At 42.3% G+C, this 16,328-nt stretch overlaps 1 protein-coding gene across 1 annotated transcript in view; it reads left to right on the top strand.

The window, feature by feature from the left end:
- The first annotated feature begins 2,320 nt into the window (after window positions 1-2,320).
- Window positions 2,321-16,328, top strand: part of Tre1 (Trapped in endoderm 1) — a 713,802-nt gene continuing 699,794 nt past the window's right edge. Inside the window, exon 1 of the mRNA XM_067782128.1 lies at window positions 2,321-4,501. The gene's annotated coding sequence lies outside the window, so the exon portion shown is untranslated. The remainder of the gene's footprint in view (window positions 4,502-16,328) is intronic.

Genomic DNA, 16,328 nt, shown 5'->3' with positions numbered 1-16,328 from the left:
GAGGAAAATGGGCTAAAAACGTACTCGAACAAAATCTGAAAATTAAGAAATTAGACACAAACCTTTGCACAGCTGACGGTGCAAAGCAATCTGTTGTTGGTATTGTTACATTGGATGTCGTTTATCAAGATACAACTTTTGCAATTGATTTTTACATAGCTCCATCCTTAAGCCAGGACATATATTTGGGGATAAATTTTTGGAAAACGTTTGAGATTGCTCCACACTTAGTGAGTGATTTAAATTTATTCGAATCAGATGAAAATCTACATATATTATCTAGCATTCAAAAGGAAAAACTTGGCGCAGCAGTTCGGTGCTTTCCATCTTTTGAAGATAAAGGTCTTGGTAGGACAACTCTCATAGAGCATGTTATAGATGTTGGTCAAGTTAAACCAATTAAGCAACGCCATTATCCGATATCCCCAGCAATTGAAAAATTGATGGGTGAGGAGATTGATCGGATGATAGCTTTAGATGTCATTGAAGAATCGAACAGCCCCTGGTCATCTCCAATCGTTTTAGTGCGAAAACCTGGGAAAATACGCCTTTGTTTAGATAGTCGTAAAGTCAATTCGGTAACTGTGAAAGACGCCTATCCCTTACCACACATTGAGGTCATATTAAGTAGGCTACCTCGTGCAGAGTTCATTTCAAGTTTAGATTTGAAAGATGCATTTTGGCAAATTTCATTAGGGATTGAATCTCGCGAAAAAACGGCATTTACCATACCGAAAAGGCTACTTTATCAGTTCAAGGTGATGCCTTTCGGGTTGTGTAATGCACCTCAAACCATGTGCCGTTTAATGGACAAAGTAATTCCTTACAATCTTAAAGAACGTGTGTTTGTCTATCTTGACGACCTTCTGCTAGTCTCTGAAAACTTTGAATCGCATATACAACTGTTACAAGAAGTAGCCTTGCATATTAGGAAGGCTGGATTAACCATTAATATATCCAAAAGCAAATTTTGCCTTAAGCAGGTTCGGTATTTAGGTTATGTTGTAGGCAATGGAAGTCTGAAAACAGATCCAGACAAGGTCTCTGCAATAAGCGAATTTCCTTCACCTAAATCCGTAAGACAGCTCCGTCGCTTTCTAGGAATGGCAGGTTGGTACAGGCGATTTATTGCCAACTTTGCGACGGTAACTCATCCTTTGACAGAACTACTAAAGAAAGGTCGCGAGTTTGAATGGACTAAAGAAGCACAAGAGTCTTTTGAGCTCTTAAAGCATTGTCTAACGTCAGCACCTACATTGGCAACTCCCGACTTTCGAAAACCGTTCACAATACAGTGTGACGCCAGTCAGAGGGGTGTAGGCGCAATACTCGCTCAAGAGAACGATTGTGGTGAAGAAATTCCTATAGCTTACATGAGCCAGAAACTAAACAAGGCACAGCGTAATTATTCGGTGACGGAACAAGAGTGCCTTGCCGCTGTTCTAGCTGTAAAAAAATTTAGACCGTACATTGAAGGAAAAGCATTTAAAATCATTACTGACCACGCCAGCCTTCGATGGTTAATGAGACAGAAGGATTTCAGCGGTCGTTTGGCTCGATGGGCATTGAAGCTGCAAGCGTTCGTGCTCACCATCGAACATCGAAAAGGCTCCGCCAATGTGGTACCAGATGCTTTGTCTCGTGTTTCAAATGACAACATTGATCAATTAACCTTTTTTTACGAAAATGTACCAGATATTAACTTACAATCATCGGAATTTGACAGTACTGAATATAATGATGATGAAAAAGTTAAAACTGAGCTAGACCGATATCCTGATTTTAAGGTTTTAGACAAGTACTTATACCATCGTACAGAATTTTATAGTGGGGACATTGAACAACAAGATTCGGCATGGAAACTCGTGGTGCCATAAGGGTTACGTCTTCAAGTGCTATCGAATGCTCACGATGTTGACACAGCTGCTCATGGTGGAGTGGCGAAAACCATTGAAAGAATCAGAAGATACTTTTATTGGCCAGGCCAGTATCGTCAGGTTAGAGATTATGTATCAAGGTGTGACATTTGTAAAACAACTAAACACACCACCAAGATAATCAGACCACCGATGGGAACTTTCATACCAACCGAACGAATTTTTCAAAGACTGTATATGGACCTCATTGGACCGTTTCCCAGATCTAAGAACGGCCATATCGGCATATTGATTGTGCTGGACCACTTGTCGAAGTTTACTTTCTTGTGCCCTCTAAAAAAGTTTACCACCTCCCCGATAATTAGCTTCCTGAAGCAACAAGTGTTTGATACATTTGGGGTTCCTGAATTCGTAGTTAGTGACAACGGTAGTCAGTTTCGCTCAAAAGAGTTTAAAGGTTTCCGTAACAGGTGTGGAGTGAAACATATATTCACAGCAATTTATTCCCCGCAGAATAACAGTTCAGAATGAGTAAATCGTTCAGTGAATGCTGCACTTCGAGCATATATAAAGAATGACCAGCGTGAATGGGATTTACACCAAAGTAGCATAAACTGTGCACTTAGAAACTCCGTACCTCAGACGTTAAGTCAAACACCCTATTTTGTTGTATTCGGCCAACACATGGTGACTCACGGAGACCACTGCAAGTTGCTTCGAAATATTGGCATGGTAGACGAAGGGAAAATAGAACCTGCAGTCGACAGACACGATAAATTGGCTATAATGAAAGATCTTGTACGCGAAAACATCCAAAAAGCATATGAAACGAACTCGAGGAGATATAATTTGCGTTCACGGCCTACATTTTTCGAGATAGGTCAGGAAGTTTATCGGAAAAATTTTACCCAGAGTGATGCTTCTAAGAAATTCAGTGGCAAGTTAGCGAAGACATTTTTAAAAGCACGAGTTCGTGAAAAAGTTGGGAAGTCATGCTATGTCCTAGAAGATATGTCAGGGAACCTACTAGGTAAATTCCATGCGAAAGATATACAAGCATCGAACTGACGAAGAAATTAAAAATGCTTTTGTAGCAATTTTTTTTCTTCAGCTTTTAATAATGATGTGGGTACATAGTCTTAAAACCTGTGTTGTGATGGCTGACGGAGAACTCATTATAAACAAAAAAAAAACAAAAAAAAAAAACCCCAGCAAAAATTGATTAACTTAGTACCTTGCCTTGATAACATATCTAGTACAATCATTTTGTTTATGTACCTAAAATTAATCTCACCACGAACAGCAGTCGTAAGGTATCTTAATCATTTGATTTTTTTCGCTATACAACACTGGCTTGAATACCAAAATCGACCTTTTTCATTTGTCACGATCATTTCCTCCGCCATTTCATTTTGAGAGCGGTAGTGAACCACATGTTTGGTAATAAATTAAAAAGTGAATATATATATGCTTTTGTCTATATACAATAATTTTAAATAATGAGAAATCGAAGAATTTTACCGGAATCCAGTTGTGTGTATATCGGGATCTTCCAGGTATAGTGCGCTATTGTGTTCGCTCGACGGAAAAAAATTTAATTTCGTCGGAACAGAGAAAACTTTAATCCCTGAGTACCAAGGTGAGTGGAGCACATTTGGCCCACGTGCCTGAAGCACCCGCTGGAGGACTGCGCGTTCTTGCGACCATAACGCGGCACTGACCTCAATATAATTTACATTATTTCATGAAAAGTGAACAAATTGTTATTTACGGGTAAGCCCACATAAATTAGGTTAAATGATCGAACAATTTCATTTAGTACTCATTCCTATTAGAACGCTTCCCAAGGCTACTCAGAATCATCCAAGGGAAACACTGAGCACGCCCAAAATAACTAAATTCAGCCAGGAAGATTGTTGGAGTGACACGTGGGCTTTACATAACTCGAGAGAAACCATAAGCTGCCGGTGAACACAACTTGTCAGCGCATCCAAACTTCGTCTTTTTTTTCCGAGCTAAAGTGTGGTTTGGTTTCTAAAAATCTTTGAAAGAAAAAAGGGGGAATCCTAAACATAAGTTGGTTAGGGATTCGTTCAATAGTTTTTGCATATCTCCATTTACCTACATATATTTTTTTTCCTGTATGAATATGTACATATGTATAAGGAGAAAAGAACAAAAGAAAAGAAAATAAATTGTAAACTCTTAGGTCAAACCTAATTAACTTTTGATAAGAACAATAATTGGTATGAAGTAACAAACAAAAAGGAAGAAAAAAATCAAAAAAAAAAAAAAAAGAAAGAAAAAAAATCAAGAACTTTCATATATAAACTTATACGCATTCACATATGTGTATATATGTATGAATATATAGTATTTACTCAGTTAAAACTTGCCATTATAATTAATTTTCTGCTTTTTGTGTTTTTTGTTTTAAATCTCTTTAAAATTAAAAAGACGAAAAGAAACCAAAAAAATAATTGATCAAAAGAATAACATTTTTTTTACGCTCGCAAAACAACTCTAAGTAATTAGTTTATAAGATGGTGGCATATTTTCATTTCGGTATCCACAACACTTCCTGCTGTTTGCGCAAACATCGTTGGAACACCCTTTAAAATAATGTGAGTAAAAATTTATCATTGATACTTCTAATTTAGCTTAACTACACACATATATACATATTTACATATCTTAATATTAAGTTTATAAAAATGAATGTCTAGTAGCAAAGAGGAATCTTCTTATTAGCGATGTTGTTGTACTTTGCTAAATTCGCTCATTCATAATGTTTCATACATACATATATGCCTATTTTGGGTTCACTATAGTTTTTCTTGTTACTGCAATTGTTCATTGATAATGCTTTTTGCGAAAGTTGTTTTTTTTTTTTCGATTGTAAAGGCAATACTCGTAATACCTTTGCTTTTGTTTTGCTCTAGGGAGATGTATTTTTGATCATTCATAAATGATTGCAAATGTCAAAGAAATGAACATAAACTCTCTCCTTGTATTATATATTTGAGAATAATGAATAAAGTGTAACGCAATTTTAATACTCTTGTAAGCGTTATGTAGTGGGTGGTTTATCTTGGTTGGGTATGGGAGAACTTCACGTTAACTCTCAATACATTGGAAGGGAAGGGAGTGAGAGCAGATATGGAGGAAAAACACCAGCTTATCCTCTGCTCTTAGCTAACATAGGTACATACATATAATGGATTACGTATATATTATTTCCTCCCACAGTATTAATGTAGATTTGTCGATCGGTGGAAGATCGCCAGAGAGTCCGGTTATGTTTACATTTTTTTTTTGTCTGCCGTTTTCTTTGTCTCACAAGTCCGTCCGTATTATACTGTGAAATATTCCAGTCATATGTCCGATCGAGTAAATACACTAGAGAACAGGTGCGCAACCTCATATTTAATCCGGAGCTAGATCACTTGTATGGGTTTCGATCCGTCTAATTGGTTTGCAGTGCATGATTATAATTTTATGTATATGTACCATAGCTAGGGTGCAAAGAGCAAGAACCCCGACATTCCCGAACTGGCTAAGCCTGGAAAATGCAAGCATGCACGCCCGCTCCAAGCTCCCCAGCATGTGTATTGGTCCATGACATATCTTAGGCGATTTCAATGCCCATCACGATCTATGGCATTCAAATTTGCGAGCGGACAGTAGGGGTGAGATGTTGGCAGATCAAATAGAAGAAACGACGTTCTGCACAATAAACGGAGACGCCCCCACACGTATGGTAGGAAGCTGTAACAGTTTGCCAGATATCTCAATCGTGAGCGCAGAACTCGTAAACTGCGTCAACTGGCAGCCGATGGTAACATTGGCATCCGACCACCTGCCTATACTTATTTCGCTGGAGCGTACTGCCGACTTCATCGTCACAGAAAACCGCACTTTCATAACCTTCAAAAAAGGAAAGTGGGCCCAATATAAATCTTTTATAGACAACCTCTTTGCTGCACTCCCTATCCCGACTAATGCCCGCCAAGGGGAGCGTGCCTTCCGCAAGGTCATTGAATCCGCCTCGGCACGTTTCATTGCCGCCGGGAGAATTCCCGAAATACGGCCCCACTTCCCGGCGGAGGCCGCAAACTTAGCGAGAGAACGCGACCTTATAAGACAGCTTGATCCAGGCGACCTCCAAATAAGGGATATAAACCAACGCATCAGATTGCTTGTGGATGAACACAAGCGGCCGAAATGGGAGGAGCACCTAAGAGGTTGTAACCTCTCTACCGGTGTGGGTAAACTTTGGTCCACCGCAAAGTCCCTATCGAATCCGTCTAAGCACAAAGACAAAGTTTCCATCGCCTTTGGCGATAAAGTGCTGTCGGATGCGAAAAAATGCGCGAGCGCTTTCTGCCGACATCGACTATGATTTCCTAAACGAGTTTGCAGATGCTGGATTTTTTCAAATTAACAACATTCAGAATAAATTCGGTAAATGCTTGGATTTAATTTTCTCAGACGATTCAAATTGTTTTGTAAATCGTTGCGATCCCCTTGCACTGCCTAAAGATGTGTATCATCCTGCTCTCGCGATGTTTATGGAATCTCATAATTTATCTGAGCGTTCCTCCAACGTAATGCGAAAGACCCCCCACCGGTTTCTGTTTAGAAAAGCCAATTGATCTAAAGTAATACTCGAAGTATCGAGAATAAATTGGCCTGAGTACGATGGGGATATTGATGAGAGTATATCCCATTTTAATAATGTACTATACGGAATATTTTAAAAATGCATACCTACGTCCGAAACCACAGCTATATCATCATCGGCTTGGAGCACTAAAGAATTGAAACGCCTGAAAAATGAGAAGACGCGTTCATTCAAACGCTACAAACTTTCTGGATCAATGACTGACTATGCCGCCTACTCAATTTTACGTCACAAATATAACACATTGAACAGAATTTGTTATAGGAACTATATCAGTAGGATTAAAAGCCAAATTTTTGTCAATCCTAAGTCGTTTTACAGCTTTGTGAATTCAAAAAGGAAGATAAAAGGGTTTCCTTCTACAATGAAGCTAAATGATCAGATTTCCAACGATAGCTTCGAAATTGCTTACATGTTTGCGGATTTCTTCGAATCTACTTATTCAAACACCTATGATTACCCGCCATCGAATTATCCTTTCAGATTGTCTCCTCTGGATTCCCAGGTAGTCCCATATATATGTACTGATGATGTTTTAACTCATCTGGAAAATCTAAAAATTTCTTACTCTAGTGGTCCGGATCAAATTCCGTCGGTAGTGCTGAAATCTTGTGCTCGATACTTATATCGACCTCTAGCCTGTTTGTTTACTGCGTCCCTGAAGCAAGGGGTATTCCCCAAGAAGTGGAAAGAATCATTCACTATACCACTGCATAAAAATGGAAGCAGAACGTGTGTTATAAATTATAGAGGAATAGCCAAACTCAACACTATTCCTAAGCTATTTGAATTGATTATCACAAAACAGATTGCTTTTAGAGTATCTTCATTAATTGACTTTTCACAACATGGCTTTTGCAAGGGTAAATCAACGGTGTCCAACTTGCTCAAGTTTACAACCTTTGTATCCAACAGTTTTAAGACTAATGGTGAAGTTGATGTTATTTATACTGATTTTAGTAAGGCATTTGATAAAGTTTCTCATTCTATACTTTTACTTAAACTTGATCGGCTAGGATTTCCTCCTTTGTTTCTATCTTGGGTTTCTATGTGAAGGAAAGAAAACAAACAGTTTTATTTAATAATTATCGGTTTCGGTTCATAAACGTAACTTCTGGTGTTCCTCAAGGCAGCCATCTTGGTCCGGTTTTGTTCCTGTTGTTCATTAATGACCTTCCTAGTGTTTTGAAGAGCTGCAAGCCGTTGATGTACGCTGATGATGTCAAACTTGTAATGCCTATCCGCTCACCCGTGGATAGGGCATGTCTTCAGGCTGATCTGAATAGTCTTGATGACTGGTGTAATGTAAACGCCATGTCACTAAACCTACCTAAATGCAAGTTCATGTGTTTTTCAAGGAAGTCCTTCCAATCCCATGATTATGTTATTGGCGACTTTGTAATCAAGCAAGTCACTAAGTTTATTGATTTAGGCGTTACTATGGACCCAAAACTCGATTTTAAACTTCATATTGAATCTTGCGTGAATAGCGCTAAAGGTACTTTGGCTTTTGTTAAACGTTGGTCTAAAGAATTTAATGACCCATACGTTACAAAAACTCTTTTTACATCATTGGTTAGACCTACTTTGGAATATGCTTCAATAATTTGGAATCCGCGTTATCAGGTTCATTCTGACAAGCTGGAATCCGTCCAGAAACAATTTTTGCTTTTCGCTTTAAAACACTTACCATGGGATCCTTCTAAAAATCGTCCCCCCCTATTGCAGCCGGTTAAAACTAATACAGCTGCCCACATTGCAGAGCCGCAGGGAGATGCTTGGAGTCTTATTTATTGTTAAATTAATAAGAGGGTCGATAAATAGTCCATTTTTGCTTGGCGAAATTAAGTTTAACGTACCTATTAGGCCGTCTAGACATTTTCAATAAATTTTTGTAGCTACATGCAAGTCGAATTATGAAATGCACGAACCACTTCACTGTTTATGTCGTGATTTTAATAAACACTGTAAAAATTTAGACGTCTGCGACTCGTTTCTTGGTATTAAAAAATACCTTTTAATTACATTAAATTTGTAATTCGAAATGAAGCAATGAACGCTAAACCGTGATATACTGTTCAACCCTCTGTTTCAAATTTGAAGTACCAGTTGCTTGAAACCTGTTTGCAAAATTTCGTTGTGATCATTATTTTTATATGTATGTAATGAAATTCTGTATAAATTATATTCTGTATATATTTTATCTACTATTAATTTGCTTTATAGTCAATTTCATAAATTATTATTTACTAGCTCCTTCATGAGTACATTTTAACACATTTACAACATTTTATCTTTTGCTTACTTCTAAGTCTTTAATTGAAATTGTCAAGCGTTTGGTTCAATACTGTTTAAATATTACTTTAAAATTGATGACTGCTTATGTTGTTTATATCATGTATTACATCTGAGATTTAAGTGTCGGTATATTTGGCCTGTATAATTGTTTAATTTGTAGACTGATAAATAAATAAATAAATAAATAAATAAAATATATAATGCATTCTACGGTCGACAAAGATAGACGGAGGGCCAACAGACACGCACATAAACACAAATTCAGCGCGTCACCAATCACCATCACCGCTAAGGAGGTTGAGGACGCCCCGACATTCCCCAGCGGGTTAGGGGGTCAGAATATACCCGCGGTAGGTATGCCTGTCGTAAGAGGCGACTAAAATACCAGATTCAAGGGGCTGTGTAGCGCAACCCTTCTCCAAACCCAATTGTCAACCTCACCTATCCGCGGCGAATCCTGTTTCACCAACCGACGAGGCTCTGGCGACCCCAAGCTCCTCATGGAACTTTGGGGTGGGGAGGAAGGGATGGCCTGAAGGCTTAATGTGGCCATATAAATCGTTCCTGATATGGTCGGGCTAGCACCTTAATGGTGCTGTGTTACCGGAGCGTACCGGATCTGTATCCGGAAAAGGACCATCACATCGATAACGCTAACCAAAGCCTTCGGGGAGTAGGGAAAGAGGGTTTCAAATATTTAGCGCATGTCTTCAACCTGTCTCTTTCCACCTTTGTCATACCCGAAAAATGGAAAATGGCCAAGGTGGTCTCGCTACTAAAGCCTGGGAAACCAGCTAACATAGTAGAGTCGTATCGTCCGATATCTCTCCTATCGCCAGTAGCAAAGACTCTTGAAGCCATTTGCTCCCCTATTTCCAAGCCTGTCATCAGCATGGCTTCAGAAAACTCCATAGCACTACCACCGCGCTAAATGCCATTAGCACCCAGATAAATTGCGGTTTAAATCAAAAACCCCACCATAGAACAGTACTCGTACCGCTAGACCTATCAAAAGCTTTTGATACGGTCAACCATGGCTCGTTAATGCAAGACCAGGAAGGGTCTACCCTTCCCCCATGTCTTAAAAGGTGGACCGCAAATTATCTGGGTGGTCGGCAGGCATCGGTGCAATTTAGAAACGAAACATGAAAACCAAGAAGAATTAAACAAGGGGTGCCACAGGGTAGTGTCCTGTCCCCACTTGTATTTAATTTCTACATATCTAAGCTATCTTCACCACCGGAAGGAGTCACAATCGTTTCCTACAACGATGACTGCACAATAATGGCCACAGACCCAGGCCTACAGATAAACGGCTACCTCCCTTATCTCTCCAGTTTTTTCGCCTCGCGAAACCTGGCATTATCACCGACTAAATCTTCCGCGACCTTATTTACAACATGGACGTCCCAAATGTCGACCATTTTGTCCTATCCCCACTTTTGTTTAACCTTTACATATCAAAACTACCTTCGCCACCGGAAGGAGTTACTATCGTGTCTTACGCCGATGACTGCACAATAATGACCACCAGGGATGCACCTTAACGTTAAGCTAATCGTTTATCAAAAAATTTCCACCGTTTCCGTTGAAACACTTCGAAATATTATCGATAAAGAAATCAAGATAAATTGTATCTCGTTTTTAACCGAAACGAAAAGCTTTCGTTAACGTTAAAAACGTTAACAAAAACGTGATACTTTGTGTTTGAATTGTGCTGGCAATGCTATAGCCATGGTGAAGCCGTAAGGTGGTAACAGCGAGCGGACATGCACACACAAACTCCATGCAATTTGTTTGTGTAATTCGTTGGTAGTAAAGTCAAAAATACTCTGAGAAATGTGCGTACTGTCAAAATTCATGAGAAAAGTTGCAATCAGCCTGGCTAATGCTTTCACGTTTAATGACTCCGCCATCAATCAGCTTTGCCAGCATAGTTTGAAATTAATAATCAACATAAACGATCTGATTTCGTTTTGATATGGCAGAAAACGAAACAAAATCATTTCGTTAATTTGACGTTCTTAACGTTAATAAACGAAACGAAATGACTTTGTTTCGTTTATTAATGTTAACTATCGTAACGAAATGATATCGGTTCGTTCGTTAAGCATGCCTGATGGCCACAGGCCCGGGCCCACAGATCGATGAGCTTTGCAACAGAATAAACGGCTACCTCCCTGATTTCTCCAGTTTTTTCGTAGCGCTAGACATATCAAAAGCTTTTGATACGGTCAACCATGGCTCGTTACTGCAAGACCTGGAAGGGTCTACCCTTCCCCCATGTCTTAAAAGGCGGACCGCAAATTATCTGGGTGGTCGGCAGGCATCGGTGCAATTTAGAAACGAAACATCAAAACCAAGAAGAATTAAACAAGGGGTGCCACAGGGTGGTGTCCTGTCCCCACTTTTGTTTAATTTCTACATATCTAAGCTACCTTCACCACCGGAAGGAGTCACAATAGTTTCCTACGCCGATGACTGCACAATAATGGCCACAGGCCCAGGCCCACAGATCGATGACCTTTGCAATAGAATAAACGGCTACCTCCCTGATCTCCAGTTTTGTCGCCTCGCGAAACCTGGCATTATCCCCGACTAAATCTTCCGCGACCTTATTTACAATATGGACGTCCCAAATTTCGACCATTTTGAACATCCACGTCGATGGATCTCAAAATCTTGGGTGTGACGTTTGATCAGGATCTACATTTTGGTGAGCACGCAGCCGCAATTGTCCCGAGAATTCAGAGCCGTAACAAAATCCTCAAATCCCTCTCTGACAGTACTTGGGGAAAAGATAAAGAAACGCTCATGACTACATACAAAGCAATTAGCCAACCGATTATGTGCTACGCGTCACCCATATGGTCGCCAAGCCTAAAAATTACCCACTGGAAGAAGCTACAAATGTATGCCCCGCTTACAATGTGTCCCCACATAACACCAACTATCTCTTTAATTGTAATTTGGAACCAACGCCTCTAACACCCCTGTCTTTATGGTCCACCCCTGTTGAACCAGAAAGTTTCCTTGAACTCCCGTTAGAGGATATTGATGACAAATTGTGATCGGCCGCACCTATTGGATGGGGAGAAGCTCTGCTACAACAACAACAGTACGACCGTTCTAAAAAGATTCTTTCCCGGCAAACGCAGCAAACCATTTCTGAGGTCCGGGGTCAAGAGACGGACCCGGATTGGGTCCAATACCTGCCCGGAGCAGGAGAGTATGGAGCAGTCCCGCTGCGAGGTGCTGCTGGAGGGATGCCAATTTGTGGGAAGGACATGCCGCTCGCGGTGAGCTATGACGAAGGGATTTCTTTGTTTCTATTGGCCTCGCTGGGAAAGCGCAGTTTGAATTCCCAGGTTCCGCCCGTGTCCTCGCGGAGGAGTTTGGGCGATGCCCCGGGTCTGTGTTATCATGTTGCTCACGATGGGCCTATTGGGACGGGTCGTCTGTTCTCTGTTTAACGAGCCGGTCGTACCCTCTGGGGGCTTGGCATTTCGGTTTCTCATATTGTCGACTTTCCCTCTAGGGGTTTAGTGGCACTACGCTTGCGGAGAACCGAAGTGGTTTAGATGTTGCCCGTGAAGACCTTCTCGGAACCGTCGAGGCAGTTCCGGAGCGAGATTGTTTGGGAGCAATTTTATCGCCTTGTCCAGGGGCGGCATTTTCACCCATGCACGGATACGACGCTGGATTATTTTTAGACATGATCTACACAGGACAGACTAGAATTAATGACGACCCTTAGGTCGCTTCCCAAGGCAGTCGGTTCTATGTACCGGAGCGACTCGGGATTTTTCCCGACCAAGGACTGTCATTTCAGTGTGACCCCATCTAATTTGTTTCGTCCCTCCCACAGATTGTCATCCTCCCAGCAGCTCCTTGCAGCAGGACTGCTCCATATTCTCTTACTCCGGGAAGGTATCTAATCCAATCCGGGTCCGTCTCCTGACCCCGGTCCTGAGAAATGGTTTTGCTGCATCTGCCGGAAAAGAATCTTTTTAGGACGGTCATACTCTGTTCAGTGTGTCTCGTGCAAGGGATGGTTGCATCGGACAGGTTCTTCTGGGCTTGATCCCAAAACCCGACGTCCACGTAACTTTTATAAATATTTTGTGGCTCCTTGCTGTTCACGCCCAAGGGCGTCCCGTAGTCTACGTCTAAGCGCCCCCCACTACCTTCCAGCAGCCCCGCTGCTCAGCAAGCCACAACAAGTACCCGCTGCTGCTCGCGCCCCACGGCGCCAACAACTCAAACAGCTGCTACCACTCATAACTACAATCTTCGTAGTAGAGTCGGAAGCAATGCTGAGCAACAGCCCCTGCCCCGTCTTCTCCCCCCCCCCCCCCCCTCTTTTCCGGCAGCAATCGTGTAGGTCAGGGAAACAGACTCTTAGTCCCTACCTCCGTTTGCACCGTTTGCCAGCACAGAGTATATATGTTTGCGACATCCGCCCAATGCAGCTCTTGCCTTGGGTGGTGCCACTTTCCTAGATGTTCTGGTCTCCGCGACGGCAACCCCCCGACGGGTTTCATCGCGCCATGTTGCCAAGTCGCAAACCCAAATCATCCGGGTACCCCAATGCTTGCCCAAGGACGCCCAGCCCTAGGGCCACAACAGCAATTGCGTCCTGGCCTTCCCCAACCCAGGCGTAGTCACCCGTCACTTACCCCCAGAGTGGCGACGTCTCCCCTTATGCATTTCAGAATTCTGCAGTTAAACTGTAATGGACTAACTGGGAAGATTACGGAGATAGTCGATTTCATGAAGCGGCACAACATCCGCATTGTTGCGATTCAAGAGACTAAACTCACAGCAAGATCTGCATTGCAGACCTGCTCTGGGTATAACGTCCACAGGAAAGACCGCGAGAGCGGAAATGGAGGCGGGCTCGCGTTTATCATACACCACTCTGTGCAATATTATATATTTGATCCTGGCATCGACCACAGGGACAATGTCTTAGAACGTCACGGCCTATCTGTCCGGTCAGGCGATGCAAACCTAGAAATCATCAACATCTACATCCCTCCTGCCACCTGTTGCCCCAGTGGATACCGCCCTAATATCAGGGCCTTACTCACTGGCAACAATCGCATTATCTTAGGCGATTTCAATGCCCATCATGATCTATGGCATTCAAACTTGCGGGCGGACAGTAGGGGTGAGATGTTGGCGGATCAAATAGAAGAAACGACGTTCTGCACAATAAACGGAGACGCCCCCACACGTATGGTAGGAAGCTGTCACAGATCGCCAGATATCTCAATCGTGAGCGCAGAACTCGTAAACTGCGTCAACTGGCAGCCGATGGTAACATTGGCATCCGACCACCTGCCCATACTTATTTCGCTTGAGCGTACCGCCGACTTCATCGTCACTGAAAAACGCACTTTCATAAACTTCAAAAAAGGAAAGTGGGAAGAATATAAATCCTTTACAGACAGCCGCCTAGCTGCCCTCCCTATCCCGACTGATGCCCGCCAAGGGGAGCGTGCCTTCCGTAAGGTCATTAAATCCGCCTCGGCACATTTCATTCCGCCGGGAGAATTCCCGAAATCCGGCCCCACTTCCCGGCGGAGGCCGCAAACTTAGCGAGAGAACGTGACCTTATAAGACAGCTTGATCCAGGCGACCCCCAAATAAGGGATATAAACCAACGCATCAGATTGCTTGTGGATGAACACAAGCGGGCGAAATGGGAGGAGCACCTAAGAGGTTGTAACCTCTCTACCGGTGTGGGTAAACTTTGGTCCACCGTAAAGTCCCTATCGAATCCGACTAAGCACAAAGACAAAGTTTCCATCGCCTCCGGCGACAAAGTGCTGTCGGACGCGAAAAAATGCGCGAGCGCTTTCTGCCGACAATATATAATGCATCCTACGGTCGACAAAGATAGACGGAGAGCCAATAGACACGCACATAAACACAAATTCAGCGCGTCACCAATCACCATCACCGCTAAAGAGGTTGAGGACGCCATTGGTCGTGCTAAACCATTCAAAGCAGTGGGCCCAGACGGCATAGCCATACCGATGCTTAAAAGCCTGGGGAAAGAGGGTTTCAAATATTTAGCGCATGTCTTCAATCTGTCTCCTTCCACCTTTGTCATACCTGAGAAATGGAAAATGGCCAAGGTGGTCCCGCTACTAAAGCTTGGGAAACCAGCTAACATAGGTGAGTCGTATCGTCCGATATCTCTCCTATCGCCAGTGGCAAAGACGCTTGAAGCCATTTTGCTCCCTTATTTCCAAGCAAATTTGCAGCTAGCCCCTCATCAGCATGGCTTCAGAAAACTCCATAGCACTACCACCGCGCTAAATGCCATTAGCACCCAGATAAATTGCGGTTTAAATCAATACCCCCACCATAGAACAGTACTCGTAGCGCTAGACCTATCAAAAGCTTTTGATACGGTCAACCATGGCTCGTTACTGCAGGACCTGGAAGGGTCTACCCTTCCCCCATGTCTTAAAAGGTGGACCGCGAATTATCTGGGTGGTCGGCAGGCATCGGTGCAATTTAGAAACGAAACATCAAAACCAAGGAGAATTAAACAAGGGGTGCCACAGGGTGGTGTCCTATCCCAACTTTTGTTTAATTTCTACATATCTAAGCTACCTTCACCACCGGAAGGAGTCACAATCGTTTCCTACGCCGATGACTGCACAATAATGGCCACAGGCCCAGGCCCAAAGATCGATGCGCTATGCAATAAAATAAACGGCTACTGATATCTCCAGTTTTTTCGCCTCGCGAAAGCTGGCATTATCACCGACTAAATCTTCCGCGACCTTATTTACAACAAATGTCGCCCATTTTGAACATCCACGTCGATGGCACTACGCTACCGACTGTCCTACATCCCAAAATCTTGGGTGTGACGTTTGATCAGGATCTACATTTTGGTGAGCACGCAGCCGCAATTGTTCCGAGAATTCAGAGCCGTAATAAAATCCTCAATCCTGCCCTCGCTGGCAGCACTTGGGGAAAAGATAAAGAAACGCTCATGACTACATACAAAGCAATTAGCTAGCCGATTACGTGCTACGCGTCACCCATATGGTCGCCAAGCCTAAAAATCACCCACTGGAAGAAACTACAGGCCTGCCAAAATACTGCTCTCAGAATCGCCGTGGGCTGTCTTCTTATGTCCCCAGAACACCATCTGCATAATGAGGCGAGAATACTCCCCATCAGGGAGAGAAATGAGATGCTGACCAAACAGTTCCTGTTGAATATATAAAGACTCCATAACAGGAATGTCTTCTTACGTGCATTTATGCACCAATACACACGCATACGCTTTAATTAAATAACACACACATACACGTATATTTTGTAACTATTTATATTAATATTTTATTTAATAATTAAAATATATTTTTAAAAATTTAGTTATTAATTTGCATATCTGATGAACACGATTCTTTACATTCGATCACATCAAATTCAAATTC

The sequence above is a fragment of the Eurosta solidaginis genome, chromosome 4, assembly GCF_040869045.1.
Source record: "Eurosta solidaginis isolate ZX-2024a chromosome 4, ASM4086904v1, whole genome shotgun sequence".
NCBI classification, from domain to species: Eukaryota; Metazoa; Arthropoda; class Insecta; order Diptera; family Tephritidae; genus Eurosta; species Eurosta solidaginis.
The sequence above is the reverse complement of the archived record's forward strand: the minus strand, read 5'-3'. Positions and strand labels throughout refer to the sequence as shown.